Source organism: Leopardus geoffroyi, chromosome X (assembly GCF_018350155.1).
Source record: "Leopardus geoffroyi isolate Oge1 chromosome X, O.geoffroyi_Oge1_pat1.0, whole genome shotgun sequence".
Classification (NCBI taxonomy): Eukaryota; Metazoa; Chordata; class Mammalia; order Carnivora; family Felidae; genus Leopardus; species Leopardus geoffroyi.
In genome coordinates, this window is record NC_059343.1 from 91055455 (window position 1) to 91068845 (window position 13391).

The 13391-nt window shown below is 39.6% G+C and overlaps 1 protein-coding gene across 2 annotated transcripts in view; it reads right to left on the reverse strand.

The window, feature by feature from the left end:
• AMMECR1 (AMMECR nuclear protein 1) overlaps positions 1-13391 on the reverse strand; it is a 112773-nt gene that overhangs the window by 46901 nt on the left and 52481 nt on the right. The window lies entirely within an intron of this gene.

Sequence of the window (13391 nt, forward strand, 5' to 3'; positions counted from 1 at the left end):
TTTATTATTATTTTTAAAAAGCCCTATGATTTTAAGAAATCAAAGAATGGAAAAACAGACAGAACCCATGACCAAATACATAACAGTTCCTTCTTAAAATCCCTTTTTCATTTCTATGAGAACAATGTCATCGTGCCCTCCATTTACATAGCTGTTTCTTGTTTTATGTTAAGTTGCCCCAAGGAACATCGCATTGCAAAAATGAAAATTACAGCAATAAATTTGATATAAATGACCTAGAAATTTGGAATTTCCTTCCTTAATGACAATTTCTAAGGAACGGACTAACTTCTTACCCCTGAAATGTCTCCCTTTCGACCAGTTGTAGAGAGGGGCAGAGGCAGGGCCTTTATCCCTTTGTGGTGAAGCTTTCCCTGAACCCTTGCAAAAGGACTACTAGATTTCAGAGGGTTATGCTGACCAGAAACCTGAAGGCTGAACTAGGATGCCATGTAAACTTGCTTGGGTTAAGTGCAGGTGTGGCACACACAAAAACAATCAAAGCTAGGTAGGGGGGGGGGGATGTATCCCTGAGTAAATGAGTCATTCTGATGGGACTCGGGATTCGGAACACCAAACGGGACTGGGAAGAAAAGAAGCATGTGAGGGAGACGATGTGTCGCAGGATTCTAAAAGGAAACACAATCCAGGAAAAGCTGAGTGAGAGTGGAATTTACAGACTGCAGGTATGAGATTTTTGGAGTAGTGAGTTAAGTAATTGAGTCCCTAAACAAAGGGAAAAGTTATCCAATGTTTGTTTGTTGGTTGGTTTTACCTTTGGGTGGAGGCCAGGGGATACCGGTTGAGTTAGTAGAGCAACTGGCTCTAAGAAGCTTTCACGGAAGAGGGAGTGAGGTTACTGGAGGAGAGTAGTCCACATAGTGGTTGGGAAAACAGACTTTAGAGCCAGACAAAAGCAGGTGCAAATTCAGGTGCGGTCAGGAACTCACTGTTATTCAGCAAGGTACTTAACCTAAGCCCTGTTTTTCACTACCTGTGATATAAGTGAAATACCTTCAACATCACATAATGATTGAAAAGATTAAATGACGTAACTTATAGAAAATACCTCGGACAGGTCCAACACAAAAACACACAAATAGAAGTTATTAGTGGGGTGAGTGAGTGGCTCAGTTGGTTAAGCATCTGACTGTTGATTTTGACTCAGGTCGTGATCTCACGGTTTGTGAGTTTCAGCCCCCGCATTGGGCCGCATGGCCGATGTGGAGCCTGCTTGGGATTCTCTCTCTCCCTCTTGCTCTGCCCCTCCCTTGCTTGCACGTTCTCTCTCTCAAAATAAATAAAAAACATTAAAAAAAAACTTTTAAAACAAGTTATTAGTGGTTACTGTGATTAGGAAATATAACTGCAGTATGTTGGAGGCCATGTTTGAGGAAAAGGGAAATCTAAGAGAAGGATCAACTTCATATGTATACATAGGTGAATATGTGTGTGTGTGCATTATATATATATATATATATATATATATATATATATATATATATATATGCTTTGGGTTCTGCTTTGGGTTTGTCTAACAGATTCTGTCACTCTTGTAGTTTTGGTTGAATAGCTAGCTCCAGATATTTTTCATTTTGTGGAAATATGCCAAAAACTTAACACAAGGCAGATAACGTGAGAGTGAGGTTTTACCTTATGAAATGATTGTTTTATTATAGGGCCCCCTGGAACGGTATGCTTCCTAAAAAGAAAGTAATCTAAATTCATTTCATGTTTTTATTGGGCCCTTCTGTCATGAAAATTGTAGTGACAGTCCCAGGGCAATGTCAGAAGACCTGTGTTCTAACGCTAGTTCCAACTTGGTACTAGTTGAATTGTTAGAGGGCGCTAAAGGATCGAGCACCAGTTCTATCTCGGAATCTATGGGCTCTCTGGCCCAGCCATTTCCAGAAGTCTAACGTAGGCAGTGAGGGAAGCCGTGGTGGCAGCAGCTTCAAAGGTTTCAGTAATAAGGGGCCAGTTAAAATTGTTATGGGTGGGTGGATGGGAGTCAGTTGTAAAGCTGTGTATCTTACCAGTCCTCAACTTCTAAGGGCTCACACATTACGCAGAGGGTAAGTTTAACCACTGCTGGTTAATGCAGCTTTCTATAAAGAATAAAGTGCTAAATATAGGCAATCTTTGACTTCTGGCGCTTCAACTAAAGCTATGTGGTAACCAGAGTTATAGCAGTGGGTTTAGAGGTGTTCAAAAAGGAAATGGTTACTTAACTGGTAGGAGTTCCGAGTCAGTGGGGACACTCAGATAGAAGCTGGATGCCCATTTCTTGGGAGGTTTTATGGGAGATTAAAGTATCTGATAAGGGTTGGACTAGAGGACTTAAAAGGATTCCTTCTAGCTCTATGGTTCCAGGGTGAGCAACAATCCACATTGTGCTTCTTTAGTCACTTCTAGCACCCATCACAAGAGATCAATCTTATGTTAACTTGCTTTCTAAAGTGTTCTGGATAAGAATCCCTGTCTTCTGGATCGGTCTAACTCCAACTGGCCTTAAGCTATCCCTCTCACTACCAATCAGAATCGGAAACTTCCAATAGCTCAAGTATGGTGGCAGCAGGGAAAGGCGACACACCTAAGCCAACAGGAGCAGACAGAAAGGAAGAAAGTAGGAATCAGGATCAAGTGGCTACAAAGTGATGAGATTGTTTCCTATTTATCTGCTTTGATGTGGCTTGGTAAACTACTGCTGAGGACAATTTCAAAAGGGAGAGACACTTAAAGCTAATCATTACAAATCAGCGTGTTAGGTGTCATCCTAGAGGCCTGAGCAAAGTGCCGTGTGAATACAGAGACTGGCCGAGTTTGCTGTGGGAGTGTCAAGGAAATTTCATACAGGAAGTAATGAGCAAGCTGCATCTTGAAGGGTGAGTAGGAGTTGGCTGGGTAGAAATGGAGAGAGGCGTGGTTGGCAGAGGAAAAAAACAATGTTCAAAGCCAGAGAGACATGAAAGACAAACTTGGGGAGTGGTGAATAATTGTGCATGGCTGCAGTGTGAGGTTAGGGCCTTGAAGGCCGTGCTTCTTAGGAAGGATAGGAGCAGGAGACGGGGTGAGAGGCAGGGGCAGACAGCGTGATGGCACTGTAGAGCCCTAACTTTAAGTGAAACAGAGCTTTTGGAATGACTTTGGTTTTCACTCTGGGCAAGACGGGCAGACACAGGGGGACTTGTCAGGCATAAGGGTTAACAGTAACTGAGGAGAGTTTAGTCATGGCCATGGGTGTGCTCATGGCCAGTAAGGCTACCGGGGTTAAGTGTGCTGCAACAACAGGAGAGGGGGTGCACATATGCTCAGACAACAGACACACACCTTAGTGAGCTCATACATGAGGCACAGGAGCATCTCCGTACGCCACAGGTAACAACTTGACAATGCAGCCTTTTAAAAACATGTACTTTTGGAAAGAGCGGTTGTATCTTATAGCATGTACCTACACATCTGTGAACTTAACACAGTCCTTCCACTGTAGAAGGACTTAAGAGTGGCTTCGAGCTGGGGCACCTGGGTGGCTCAGTCGCTTGAGCGACCGACTCTTGATCTCGGCTCAGGTGGTGATCTCAGAGTCCGTGGGTTCGAGCCCTACATGGGGGTCTGTGCTGATGGCACGAAGCCGGCTTGGATTCTGTCTCTCCTTCTCTCTGCCCCTCCCCTGTTTGCGCTCTCTCTCTCTCTCTCTCTCTCTCTCTCTCTCTCTCTCTCTCAAAAAAAAAAAAAAAATAGAGTGGCTTCAAGCTGAAATCCACTATTACCTGCAACAACTCCCATTCCCAACGACTGCTCCCAGCCACTGCTCTGGATTAGAAGTAGAAACTCAGAAAAGAGGAATAAACAAATCTTCCTGTGAGGCCAGGAACCCAACCAGAAATCTCCCCTTCTGTCCAGAACATTTCCAGGCCCAATGAAACCCATCCTGTGTTCTCAGTTCCACCTGCCACTCCAAAGAGCTTTACCCCCAGCCTGCCCCCCAACGCCGTGTTGGCTCTCTCCAGAGGGCTTCTGAAAAGAAATTAACATTTAAAAAATATTCTCATTTTTTTCTTTTATATTCAAAGCAATTATTGTTAGAATGAACTATTTGTGAGAAAGCTCAGTGTTGGGTGCTCCAAATGCAGCATGTTTCATATGCTGACACAAGGCTGAAGTTTTGGGTGTGGTACTGAGTCATCCACATGCTCTTGTCTGAGCCCCCTTGTAACTGGGTGCAGTGTGTGTTCAGCTAAACAAAGCGAACTGGCCCAAATGGCGATCAAACCCATGACCTCATTAGCAGTGTAAGTTTTACCGGCCGTGTGTGGTTATTTACTGCTGCTCATATGCAACATGGCTCCACTCATTTCAAAGGCTTAGCAGACTTCTCTAGACCTAGGTAAGCAAATCAATCCCCCTTGGCTAGGGAGCAAGAGAAGGTTGTCTTAGAAGAATGGCTTAGGATGAAAGCAGCCTGAGGATTTTAAGTTTTTATTTCAATTTCAGTTAGTTACCATACAGTTACATATATTAGCTGCAGGTGTATGATATAGTGATTTTACACAGCCATACATCCACCCACCAGCCTGAAGAATTAGATTCTCTTTCCTCCTGTTCTCAGTGAAGTAGCAATATCTAGAACCTTTTGAATCAGCTTTGTGTCGCCTATAAAGCAGTCCTGAAAGTAGCTGTGTATAGCAAAAGGAAGTTGAGTCCTGGGCAATCCCTGTAATTAAAGCTTCTGAAGAATTTATTTTGTGGCTTTTTCGAATCTTTTCTTTCACCACTAGGAAGGACACAAAAGTTGGCATTTGAATGTATACATGTAAAAAGGAGGGTTCAAAATGGGACCGATATCGTGCTGATCCAATTTGAATGATGAAACCTATAGTCCTTTTTTTTTTAATTTTTTTTTTAATATTTGTTTATTTTTGAGAGAGACAGAGACAGAATGTGAGTGGGTTAGGGGCAGAGAGAGAGGGAGACACAGAAGCAGAAGCAGGCTCCAGGCTCTAAGCTGTCAGCACAGAGCCCGACGCGGGGCTCGAACTCACGAGCTGTGAGATCATGACCTGAGCCGAAGTCGGACGCTCAACCGACTGAGCCACCCAGGCGCCCCTGAAACCTATAGTTCTAATATGTGTAGTTACAGGATCATTTTTGGAGTTGAGGTAAATAGTATAAAATTAATAAAAATGAGTTTTCTGAACATGAGACAAATTGTCAATCTATGCTTTATGACTCTAAGGCATTTTCTTCACTTTAAAATTCTAAACATATGGAAAGGGCAAATGTGATACTCATTCTCAATAGAATGCATTAAATACCATTTTCCACCTTTAACAATTCTTAGCACCCATGAAACTCTTGCTCCAGTAGAACTTTTTAAAAAGTTACCATTTGTCCATGCCCATTTTATTATATAGTATGAGTTCTTAAATTTCTTTTGCTATGAAGCAGCTCAGATAATGCGGCTCTTTAGGACAAGCCTTTTATAGCAAATGTTTGCTCTTTATTTAAAAGGTGAAAGAGGGGTGCTTGGGTGGCTCAGTCGGTTAAGCTTCTGACTTTGGCTCAGGTCATGATTTCATGGTTCATGAGTTCGAGCCCCACATCGGGCTGTGTGCTGACAGCTCCGAGCCTGGAGCCTGCTTCGGATTCTGTGTCTCCCTCTGCCTCTGCCCCTCCCCTGCTCGCACTCTGTCTCTCTGTCTCTGTCTCTCTCTCTCTCTCTCTCTCAAAAATAAATAAACACTAAAAAAAATTTTTTTAAGTTGAAGAGAATGTAAAAAAAAATCTGGAAGTTGTTTCTACAACAAATATATTTATAATGCAAGATAAAAGGGCTAACGATAAGTGTTTAGCATTTAAAGAACATAAAATTGTTATCGATGATGAAAAGGAAAGTTTTCCCAAGGCCACTATTTGGGCCTTCCACATTTGAGGTAGTTTCAAGTTTGAGAGAAGGGTACAGATCACGGACGAGGGCTTTGTTGTCTTTGCCTTTTAAGGAAATCTTCGAAAAAGTACTTTCTCATGCTTATAAAATAGCAACTAAAAATTTACTATTATTTGCCACACAACGTCTAAACATTCAATTATTTTCAAGTACTCAAATTACTAGCAACATTGTCCTCTAGAAGCGGTAAGAACATATTATCTGTATGATACTCTAGATGGGAGTAATTGCCTTGAGCATATATTGGTGTAAGCATCTTATTCTTCTAAGACAGTAAGATACAAATCTCTTCTTTTGTTCATTCAGGTCCTCATGATTCAAATACTTGAGATACTTATAAGGACACTCAATATTATTATTTTGTAAATGTGCAGACAAAAGTAAATACATTATTAAATGCCTACAGAGTGATTTTAGACTGCATCTAATATAATAATGATTTCATATAACATTTATGTGCTAATTTATCTCTACCACTTCAGTTTTTCATCTGAAAAAGAGAAGAATATCTCAAGCAATGCTTCTCAGGGAAGGAGGTAGATATCAATTTACTGTACTGAAACAAAATATGAATTCATTTTCATGGGACAAGAGAGAAATTGAAACTAAACTATTAACCTTTAATTTTCTTTATTTGCCAAGCATCAGGGCTATAACCCAACTGGTTCTAGTTACACTTTGGTGAACTGTGTGAGTGTGTGGACACAGACACACACACACACACACACACACACACACTCTCTCTCTCTCTCTCTCTCTTTTCAGTGTGCTCTATTTCTGAGGTTTTAATTTTTTCCACAGAGGTTTTAATTTTTTCCACAGCAAGTTCACTTTTCTCTTTAAAATATGTGTTATTAGTCTCTCAAAAGAACTCAATACCTTGTATATGGTCCTTTGATATTAACAATTTATACTCATCCCTCGAATTTGGACTTCTTTATCCATATCAGATAAAAACAAACCAAAAAATGGTATAAAGTGTTTTGTTTTTGCTCAAAGTGGACAAGGGATGGGCCAAATGAAATGATTTCATAAGTTGCTTTAAATACATTTCTACTTTTATTACAGATGCAGAGTATCTGTTTATCCAGTGCCACCTCTGACTGGCAAATTTCACTTTCTATCTCAGATTATAATTATTTATATAACTTACCTTTCCTGCTATATTATAAATTTCTAAGGCAAAATTTAGACCAGATTTGCAGGATGAACTGTTTAAACATGATTAACGGGGAAATAGCAGCCTCCCAGTACAAAGCAGTCAAGTTTATAGATAGATGTAAGAATAGGGTCAATTTCTTGTAGTTTCCCCTTTTCTTATGAAAGGCCAAGAATCAAGAGCTCTGACATCACAAAAGCCTATTTTCAGCTTCTCTCCACCTTCAGCTCTTTACAGATGGCCTTTCGTGCTTTTCTACTCAAAGGCATTGTGCCTGTAGCTCTTTAAAACCACCCGGGGATTCCAGCTGGAGACTATGAAGGTCTGAAAGATGTGGTAAGGTATTGGGAATCTGACATACTCACTACACTTAATTTCTGTGGTAGTAGGTGCTTTATGAATTCAGATAGTTCTCTCTAATTCAGGAGGCACTACCCATACTGGGAATGGTTCTTATTCTTTAGTTTCTCCTTCCACATTCTGCTGGCCACATCTCTATACCTTAGCACAAATATGCAACGATGATAGAGGGCATTAAACTAGCATTTAGAAAGAGGATTCCAGATTTCCACAGATTCTATTTAGCCATGCTAACTTATGAGTAATTTTGAGTAAAGGGTATATAACAATTTAGGTTCCAAACTACACCTTAAATTAAATGCTTATGGGGGCGCCTGGGTGGCGCAGTCGGTTAAGCGTCCGACTTCAGCCAGGTCACGATCTCGCGGTCCGTGAGTTCGAGCCCCGCGTCAGGCTCTGGGTTGATGGCCCAGAGCCTGGAGCCTGTTTCCGATTCTGTGTCTCCCTCTCTCTCTGCCCCTCCCCCGTTCATGCTCTGTCTCTCTCTGTCCCCAAAATAAATAAACATTGAAAAAAAAAAAAAAATTAAATGCTTATGAAATCTGAGAACCAATTTCTCATTTGGTAATTTATACACTGAAACTAACAAATTAGGTACGAGTTTTAGAAGTCAGGCCAACCTGCCTTTTGTAAACAGGCACCAAAATGTAGGCTGCAAATTGAGCTAATTATTTTTGTACAGTGTTTTTGATACGTCTAATTTACTTCTCCAAAAAGTGTATTTTAGTCAGGAGTCGCCACAGACACTTGCCAAAAACAGTCTGGTCTTACCATCTCCAGAATAAGCTTCCGTGACAATAGTGCAGTTAGAAGTGACTCATGTACAGCTTTTCTTCTCATAAGAAAAATCAATCTGAGTGATGCTACCATGAGGACTAATATTAAATGGGGGGGGGGGGGGGCTTGTTTAAACTAATTATTCTCCATGAGCCAAGTCCAGTTACCTAAAATAATCAATAAGAATGATGACAAAATAGTCCACTCTGAGAGGGAAAAATATAATTATACTGCTTACAGTGGTTTTAAACTCATACTGCTTTAGAAAAATGACAGATTATAACACTAAATACAAAAGCAAATTTGGTTTACAACAAATCTAGTCACCCAGAAGAACCCAATCTAGCCAGGACCTTTGAAAGTAATAAAGTAGGTCTGTTAGCTATTTCTAATAGCTCAAAAATCCTAATAGAAAACGAACATTTGTAACATGCAATCGATCTCTCTCTCTCTCTCTCTCTCTCTCTCTCTCTCTCACACACACACACACACACACACACACACACACACACACGCATGCACAAAACAAACCTCACTCACACAAAACAAACTCCTAAACAAAACACATCACCTTTTATGTGGTCACCCTGTTCCTTAGAAAAGAACAAACCTCCATGGCTAATTCCTCAGAATTAAGTAATGCAACAAAGTAGCTTTGTTAAGAATCAAGCTCCAGACACTGCCCACACACCTACATAATTATTTCACTGCTAAGAGGTGTAAGTTCAACAGAGTAAACAAAAAGAAAGATCTGTTAACCTTGAATGGTAGACCACATTTCTGTTTTATGAAATAAGAGCACATCTATTAATCACTTATATGTTCTATAAGAATTACCACCAACTTGAATTTACATAAATAAAAAGACCTACACTTTGCTGGGCAACTTAATGGCCAAAATGTTAATGAATCTTCTTTGTCTGAGACGTTTGTGTTCATCTATATTAGTTGTGATTCTCTTCCATATTAAAGTGTATACTCTAAGTACTAAAAGAGAGGAAATAAATTTGCCTCTGCTTTCTAACATGTAACAGCCATAAATGCAAGTAGCTTGGCAAATACTAGACAGTGTTCTTCTTCAGCTGGGACAAGGAATATTTCTACTTTGAAGATCTGACCACTAAGAAATATAGTAATTTGTGGGCTTTAGTATGTCACCATGGATAAACTTCTATCAGTAATTTTGAGCTCTCCATCCTGCTTCCTATTTGCTCTAATCTTTCCCGCTTTTACTTAGTCTCCAAGGACGAGGAAGGAATAGTCTATTTAATGGTTCTACGTTATAAGTCTTCACAAAGTCTTTCTGCTGTCTATACAGAAATTATACACTTTTACAACTGGGAGGAAATTAGCCTATTTATTAGTTTTTTGTTCAGTCTATAATCAAAGTTTCAATTAAGAGAACATAAAACTTGACTATGACAGGTGTTCAATTTTAAAACTGTATGTTTATAAATACTTAATCGAGGATAGGCATTTCATTTAAAAAGTACCCGGTCCCTTTTTAGATTTAGCTTTTAGAGATGAAGGGACCACAAACAAACTAGATCACTGTCTTCTATAAAATGGCTAGCTTTTTAAAAGGAACAAAAAGGGTAGGGCACCTGGATGGCTCAGTTGGTTAAGTGCCTGACTCTTGATTTCGGCGGAGTCTGTGGGATTGAGCCCTGCGTTGGGCTTTGTGCTGACAGCATGCAGCCTGCTTCAGATTTTCTCTCTCTCAAAATAAATAAATAAACATTAAAAAAAGAAGAAAAGAAAAGAAAAGAAAACAAAACAAAACAAAACAAAAGAAAAAAAAAGGGTACTCAACCAGATATTTGTATGCCCATGTTTACCCCAGCATTATTTGCAATAGCCAAAAGGTTGAAGTCCCACAAATGCCCACAGATAAAGGGATAAACATAATGTGGTAGATACATAGAATGAAATACTACTCAGCCTTTTATAGGGGAAAGATATTCTAACACATGCTACAACATGGATGAACCTTGAAGGTATGATGCTAAACCAAATAAGACTATCACAAAAGGACAAATACTGTATGACTTCACTTATATGAGGCATGTATAAGAGTCCTACTCACAGACAGGAAGTAGAATGATGGCTGCCAGGGGTTGGGGGGGTGAAGAAATGGGAAGTCAGTGTGTACAGAGTTTCAGTTGAGAAGGATAAAGAAGTTCTGGATATGAATGGTGTTGATGGCTGCATATCAATGTACAGAACTATACACTTAAATTTGGTTATAATGGTAAATTTCACATTATATATATTTCACAATAAAAAAGGGTATATCTGAGTAATATCCTGAAAATAATAGTGTACCGAATCACAGATGAAGACAGAGAAAACCAGATATTCTACTTTTTTAAAAAAGACATCTCTACCCAGTGAATCTTCAATTTCACAGTTTATTTTTTATCTTGCTTTGTCCTTCCTTTTTTTTTTTTTTTAATTTTTTTTCTTCAACGTTTATTTATTTTTGGGACAGAGAGAGACAGAGCATGAACGGGGGAGGGGCAGAGAGAGAGGGAGACACAGAATCGGAAACAGGCTCCAGGCTCTGAGCCATCAGCCCAGAGCCTGACGCGGGGCTCAAACTCACGGACCGCGAGATCGTGACCTGGCTGAAGTCGGACGCTTAACCGACTGCGCCACCCAGGCGCCCCTGTCCTTCCCTTTTATTCCTAAAGCCCAAAGTTCATTTCATTCCATCTGTAAATTTTGTGATTTATGGGGTTTTAAGATTGAAGAACAAACTTCAAGACCAATTGTTACATTTTTAAAAAATGTATTCTTCTTAAAGTCTAGTCTATTATTTACATGTGGCCAGAGAGTATAATTTTATATCATATAGAGGTATAATTTTGTAATAAGCATTGTCCTTGTCTACAGTATTAATCCAAGTTAGTTTTCTTCCAGCTAGTCTATACAGCCCTGTGTTATATACTTTTTATAATTCCATCTGTGGATTTTCTGGAATTTGACATAATGTTCCAAAATTTCAATCTTAACTCCTATCTAGAATTTGTGAAGAATTATCAATCCATGATTTATACAATTTATAGTAACTCTCTTTCAAGTTCAATATTTTCATGACAAAGCTGCAAAATGTAGTTTCTCAGAACAATTTATTTTGTCTTCTCTTAAATGTTGTGGTTAAGAGCTTGGATTTTGCAGTCAGGTGGCCTAGGCTTGAATCCTGGTTCTACCACTTACCAGATGTGGGAGTGGATAAGTTATTTAAATTCTGCACATCTCAGTTTCCTCATTTTTAAAACATGGTTATTAATACCTATGAGTTGGGAGTAGCATGCATATAAATCAAAGCCCCTGTGCAGTATCAACATGTGGCAAGTTTTAATAAATGGGAAGCTATTAATAATAATACCATCAACAGCAGCTTGTAGCAATGATAAGTGCTCCCTATTGGACCAAAAGATATTATACTGCAGCTTTTCTCAATGACTCCACAGTTTTGACTCTAAGATGAATCTAGAAAAAAGAGCAATTGTATATTGTAAGGAGTGTTTTCTTTTGTTTCCCTCTTCCAAATAACTCCATTCTTATGGTCATGTAAGCAATAGGAATGGAGCCAGACAAATCTGAAAAGACGCACACACACGCACACACACACACACGTACGTACGTATGTCTTGTGTGCCATATGCTATTTCAGGAAGTTGTGTAAAAAACATGAGAAAAAAGGTGAAAAATAAACAGGAAGAGCCACAGACTGCAATGAGGGTAGCGACGTATACAAATGTAGGCAAATTTCCAAGCTCAACTATTTGACTGATTCACTCAGAATCACGTTGTTGTCCGAAAAATATACTATAATTCTTCTGGCAATACCCCTAGGAAACAGATCCACAAGTCCGGAGAAGTTGAATATTTTCATCCCTTCTTATCAATGGAGGCAAAAGAATTTCGTATTTTCTTTAAACAAAACCAAACCGCTACTACGGTTACCGCTACTAAGGATTTCTAAAGTACGTAATATTTGATACTGGGATTTCTGCCACAGTTTCATTACAAAGTACAAAGGCTTTCTATACTCTCCACTCAGACTCCCCAACTAGAAAGAAAACTGGTAATTTTATGACAGACTTACGTTTTTGAAAATGTGTTCATTGGGATACTAATGGCATAAGACAATGAATGGAGTGGGAGGATAAAAGGGCTCTGTGGTCAAAAAAGTGGAAGTCTGGGAAACACAACATTCTAGATCTCACTCGTAGAGGTCCACAACACTATTAACATAACAGGTTCTAAGAAGTCCTGCAGTGAGCACAGCTGTTTAAATTTGTTTAGCCAGTGTTCCCCAAACTCAATTTGGCCACAGAATCCTTTTTTTCTTTCTTTCTTTTTTTTTTTTTAATTTTTTTTTTCAACGTTTATTTATTTTGGGGACAGAGAGAGACAGAGCATGAACGGGGGAGGGGCAGAGAGAGAGGGAGACACAGAATCGGAAACAGGCTCCAGGCTCTGAGCCATCAGCCCAGAGCCCGACGCGGGGCTCGAACTCACGGACCGCGAGATCGTGACCTGGCTGAAGTCGGACGCTTAACCGACTGCGCCACCCAGGCGCCCCCAGAATCCTTTTTTTCAAAGCAATCACCAAGGAACCAGGGCTCCTTATAACAACTTATTTTTGGAAAGGGATAATAAATTGCCTCTGATTAGCTATTAAAAGAGTAATTTCATATGTACCTGTCCCAAAGAAGCAGTCACTGGCAGAATTTGCTAAAGTCCCAAAATGAGTCCATGATATTTCAGGTCAGGGAAAAAAAAATCCAACTTGCTTCAGCTAGCATTTACACTATCTTTAGCAAGTCCGAGTCATTTCCAGAATGTGTGTCTTGACCCCTTTACTACCTGTAGGTTTTTAATCAAGTCCAAACACTCAATTCTAATACCTGTGTCAGTCTAAAAATGAAGGTGACCCTCTATGCCTATGCTTTTCTTTCTGGGCTGCACTGTAAGCTAAGAAAACAGTAGAGTTGTGAGCTACACCTTTAAATATAAGAATACTAAACTCAGTTACCGGCATTTTATGAATTGGTAGTATGAGCTACATTTCAGCACTTTATGAATTGGTACTATGAGCTACATTTATGCAATTCTGTAATAAAATAACAAATGTTC